Genomic DNA, 6,200 nt, shown 5'->3' on the forward strand with positions numbered 1-6,200 from the left:
GTTTGCTGCTCAAAAGGAGGTCAGTACACCTCCATCCTCCATCCCTTAATTGCTTCATTTGAAAATCATGAACGTGCTATTATTTTCTTAATTAATTGTTTAGTTTATAATGTTTATTCAGTTTGTAATTATTTGTTTTTGGTTCATCATGACTTGTTGGTGATCTATGATAAGTTGTTGTATTTATCTAGTGTTAATTAAGTAGTTGTGTGACTTTAATGACCTCAATTTCTACATTGAACAACCTATGTGTTTAAGTTGCCTAACGTGCCTTGATGATTTCTCACATCTACCTAGACTTCAGACTTTACTCAAATGTTCTGTTGTAATCTTCATGCTCATCATGATGTGTTATGTTCAATTATAATCCCCATGTTTATCATGTTGCATTCTCCTGAGTTCCGTTACTCTGCATTTAGGTCCTGCTACAGTTTTCATGTTTGACATGCTGTACCTTTCTAAAATCTGATATTCTATACTTGGGTTTTTTTCCTATCATATCCTTTGAGACCTGTTATGCTATATTTAGGGTCATTGTCGCAGCTTTCATGCTTATCATGTCATGATCTTTGAGTTCTGTTATTCTAAACTTGGGATGTTATTAGATGACTTTAGTTAGGGTATGCATGGAGGTATATAGGATAACCCTGCCTCGCTTGGTCAGGGCTTGTGAAACCTAAATATTCAAAATGCTTTTCATAAATGTTTGTCACTTTTAAGTCTTTTTTGAGTCCTCTTTATGAATGCTTTACATCCTTGTCTAACTGTTAATTGAAAAACAATCCTACTAGTATGAACTTCTGTGCACATCAGTAATACTTATTATGATCAATCTATCTCTTATGAGTTAGGGAGTAGTTGTACCTATTGTGGTTTAATGCCAACTATTTTATGTAGTTGAATACAACTCCGCCATGTTTAGTATCCAACCTATGTCTGTATAGCTGACAAGTCTGTTCAAGTATGATGTTTCCCCTATTCTTAACCCCTAATGATACTGATAATGTGGTCCTGTAATGTTTGAGACTCATCTTGACTTGTGAAGTCATAATTTTGATTGAAATATCTGTATGTGTGGGAGTTTAGTATGAACCTTTGTTTAACCCTCATGACTTCATATTTTGAACACTATTTTGAAACTATATTCAGCCTTTCCTTTCCCCTGTCATTCTGGATTGAATCTGGTATAGGAAAACCCTTTTGTTATTTCTTACTGAGTACAGTAACTTGCCTATATCATTGTCTGAATCTTTGCTAACTATTTCCAAAGGATTCAAGAGGTGTTATCCATTTATGTGTATGTTCATGGTAATATCTAATGTTGAACTAACCTGTGATCAATCCATTAGGACAATAGCATTTGTTATTACAACTCAAAAACTATATGCCTTATCTGTCTATGAGTCATATGATTCCAGTTGTTTGGTTCTTTAGCAACAGTAGTACAAGTATTCCTGCCTCCATATGTGCTTAGAACTTGAATTCTTTTCCAATATGTGTTTCACTCATGTAATACTGAACTACAGTCATAATGTCTCTATGAGTTTTTCCTAAGTTATTCTGTTAAGAAGGAGTATGATTTTGTGGTAGGAAATGTCATAGTGGTTGGTTTGCATTGAAAGGGCCTCATTGGCATTCAAACCTATAGGGAAGAGTTAGTCGTTAGTGGTTAAAGGTATTTGGGAGTAGAGTTTAACTCTAGGTTGGGCTGATATCCCCGGCACAAGCATTGCCATGGGCCTTGAGACTCTTGGGAACTTTGAAGTGTCAGGGGATTCAAAGGGGGCATCGGCTTTGAGTAGAATTCTCTCCTTAGCCTTTAATTCATTGACACTTATTAATCTCTTTGGGTTTGGTGTTTAATGACAACGAAATGTGTTTAATATGGATCATTTACTAGGCATAACCTCCACATTAGTATGACTTTCCTTAGTATTTAAATACTGCCAGTGATATTTACTTTTATTATTTGCTTACAAATTTCATATGAATATATATATATATATATATATATATATATATATATATATATATATATATATAGAGTACTGTTATTCTAATGACTTTCTCTTTTCGTTTTTTGAGCATGTACAATGATTATATATATATATATATATATATATAGTACTGTTATTCTAATGACTTTCTCTTTTCGTTTTTTGAGCATGTACAATGATTTGGGCATGTCAGGCCCAAGTCCATCCTTGCTATGTCCCAGAAGGTTTAGAGTTAGTTGTCGCTCGTGTTGCTCGTCCCTGTTACTGCTGGGCCTGCTTCTTTGAGGCCCAAACCCCCCAGAGTCACTTCTTTCCCTTCGCTTCTTTATTTACTGTTTTCGTTATTCTCTAGTTGCACTATGTCATTATTCTTTGCTATGTTTCCTGTTGTTTTACCTCACATGTACATGACAATTGTATATTGGATTGAATGCTTTATTTTATCCTTTAACTCATATAAAATTATTTAGGCAAGCCTTAAAGAATCTAGGATTAAAAGAGGCATTTGTTAGCAATTAACTCTATAACTATTAATTGCGAGCTTTGTTATCAATTCATTATGACTTGCTAACCTTTTTTCCTTAAACTTAAAGATTTTGAAGCCCCGAGGCTTAACAAAGGCAGCAGTCCCTCTTTCAAAAAAGGAAAATCAGAACTATCGTGATTTTAATCTTCCAAAAGGGAATCAACTATTTCGAAAAGATTAAAGTATTGCTGCCCCAAAAACAAAGGCTTTTAAACATGTTTTCTATTCAAAACCAAGGTACATCTTAGGATCATTTTCTTAACACTTTCATCACATTAGAATAATATGAATTTCCATGATTTAGGAAACAAGGGCATTAACTTAGCTTCTATTGAACACTTTCATGACGAACACTTCATTTTTCAAAGTCCTTTTCAAGTTTATATATACTAATGTTATTTTTGTAAAACTCTTCTTCAAAATCCATCTTCTTTAAACCACACTCTTCCCTTATAAATATTATGGTAAGTTGTACTCTTTTAAACACTAGTTAAAGCTTAGTACAAATAATTAATCTTAAATTTAGTCTAAGTCCTATGGAGCTACCTCAGATAAATTTTAAGAGGTGCATAATACCTTCCCCTTAGAAAAATAAGAACCCTTACCCATAATCTCACCGGTTAGCAGACCAATAAAGAATATAACCTTTAGTAATTAAATAGGTACCCTAGTATATCTTTAAATATTAGGTGTCGACTCTCTTTCATCAACAACAGATAAACCACAAGTTGAATCTTGTTTTGACTAGGTTAAAATAGGGTGCAACAACATGGCAACTCTACTGGGGATTCACACTTAGGTTCTGACCTTACTAGACTTAGACTGAATTTGGCACTTAGAATTGTTTGTACATTGTTTTAATTGTAGCTAAATTTACAATTACATGCTTACCTGCTTTATTTGCTCTTTATGCTTATTATCGTGTTTATTCCTAAAGCTTGATAACCTTAGGAAAAACAAACTTTGTAATGCATTAGTTCAAATTAGGGCGCAGTCACAACGGCAGGCAGCCCGCGTTGTCAAGCATCACAAAGGATCGACATTAACAAGACAGAGTTTTCAAGAAGAGACACTCGCGTGTGCAGAACTTTTCGTAACATGTCACAATCCAGAACGACGTCATTTGTCTTAAAACAACGCTTTTCAAAAAAACAATTCTAAGAATACAGTAATTTGTTCTACCTAACGAACTTCATGGCGTAACCATATCAAAGGTCGAGGCAAACCATTATTGTGGTCGACACAAACCAACTTCCCCGCTCCCACTAAGAATTTTTCTTTCAGTGCAGGGTCAACAGGAAGCAAGGAAATGCTAAGACCACACTGGGGCAAATGACAAATCCTCCACCTCCCCAGAATTATATCACTTTACTCCATTACTTGAATTTTTCTGGTATAGCTAAAGCTAATCCTTGAATCCTTTGCAAGTACCTCGGAGTCAGACCGCTGATGCGGAAAAAGGCACATTGTACATAGCAAACCGCCTGCTCAACCAATCGGAGCAACTTGTACAAAAAGAACTGCTGGCTTTACCAATTGAAGCCCTGTATATAGCGAACCGCCTGCTCGACCAATCGGAGCACCTTGTACAAATGAGTCGTCAGCTTCACCAATTGAAGTCTGGTATATAAGCAAACCATCAGCTCAATCGATCAGAGCGCTCTGTACTGATCAAACGTCGTCTTTGCCAATTGAAGCCTTGTATATAGCAAACTGTTCATTTCGCCAACGAAATAATCTGCACCACCGCTCCATCGCAACGGAGGCCAGAATAGATAGTCGCAAACCTCATCACTGACGTTCTGCCAATCGATGGACGCAACTTAGCTTCGCAGTCAAGAGTATCTCTTGGGCATGCTTTTCTTTCCTTTGCTATTACCTTGAATGTTTTGACGTTTTGCTCATGCAGCTTCAGGCACGATTACGATTTAAATCAAGCACTACCAAGTGGAGATTATTTTACATTTTAATGCAAAGCTCTCCCAACAAGAGGAGATGCACGCCAAAACTCAAGCTCTCCCAATAAGGGGAGACATTTTCTTAGTGTAAAGCTCTCCCAATAAGCGAAGACGCACTCTACAAATCACACTCTCCCAACAAGCGGAGACACCTTTTAATGCTCTGACAGCTGCGGAACGGTACACAGCCCGGCTAATAAATCGAGTCAAGTTTAAGTACCCCATCATCCCGATCCCGAATAACGACTAGCCGGCAGCCAAACATCATTATTCCTAAATCATTTACATCACATCATAATATATACTGTATTGCAATATATGGGTATGTGTGTATTTCATTTTTTCAGGAACAAATATCGCAAGGTGGAAATCTTTCTAAGCAGCAAACCAAGCTAAAATACTATGACGGACAACAAACTCATTTGCGGGCCAAGGATCCAAGTTCAGGCACAAAACGATCAGTGGAACTCCAAATCTTCAAATCCTTCAAGTCAAGCCGCAAAATTTAAGCTATCGTGAGTACCCAATCCTCTGTCTTGCCATATCGTCATAATACGATATCGGGGCAGTTCCTGCGAGTATAGCTTCCTCAAAATCCTCACTCCATAACTACATGAGATCTGATCCTTATCAAGCCTGAGGTATGTAAGCAATTCAAAGCCAGAATTCGGCCCCAACTCCCCAAAAATCTTCCCGAAATCTTCCTTAACTCTCCCTAAATCATGCGATCCATAATCTTCCTTATATCCATATGTCGTCCCTTCAATGTATGCCTAAAGTCAGGACAAAATTGTCTTTGGTTCAATTTCTTTGCCCGAAAACTCTTTCATCGTCTCCGGTCAAAGAGGGCAGTTGTTGACGACCAATTTCGATCCTCCCTTTTTAAAATTAATTTATTTGCACTTAAATATTTACAATGAATGTTTTGAAAGTATTTTCTATCAATAAACACCTATTTTACAAAATTGATTAAGTATTAGTTTTGAAATTAATAACCTAGTATTAAACATTGTGTAATTATAAATATACTTACTACTTTAAACATTATTAAAACAATTTCTAAAATACACCATCTAGGCTTTATAATTAATTTCATGAATTATTTCTCAAACTCCGATTAATTAGATTGTTATGTTCAAAATAAGTGTTATAATTTAGAAGAAAAAGTATTTTATAAATAATTAATTATAATCACTAGCGTATTTGATGATTATAATTTCTATTATATTTTATTAAAAATAATTAAGTTTATTAAAATTAATTTCAAAAGGGATTAAAAAGGCAAAAATGCTACAATTGCAAATCTGTAATTAAACACAAGATGGCCATCTTTTAAACTCATTTGGCCCAAATGACAAGCCAATCCCGAAAAACACCCGGTCCAAAAGACCCTCTAAGCCATTGTGGCGATCTGCGTCCCTTTCCCTGAACCAATGAGATCGTGTCACATCACCCACCCTTATCACTCACAAAACAAACACACATGGATCTGAACCGTTGGTCCATCTAATCAACGGCTCACATTTAATCTCTAATTTTCATTGATTTTTAAACACCCGCCCTCAAAGATCTTATCTCCATCGTCCAAATCCCATGATCCAATGGCTACCAAAATTCCTCCCTAAAATCTGAATTGCTAGGGCCGTTGATCACCAAATCCAACGGCCCAGATCCTACCTCTTATCTTTAACCTTAGAGACAACCCCCAATACCCCCAAA

This window comes from Nicotiana tabacum, chromosome 12 (genome assembly GCF_000715075.1).
Source record: "Nicotiana tabacum cultivar K326 chromosome 12, ASM71507v2, whole genome shotgun sequence".
Taxonomy (NCBI): Eukaryota; Viridiplantae; Streptophyta; class Magnoliopsida; order Solanales; family Solanaceae; genus Nicotiana; species Nicotiana tabacum.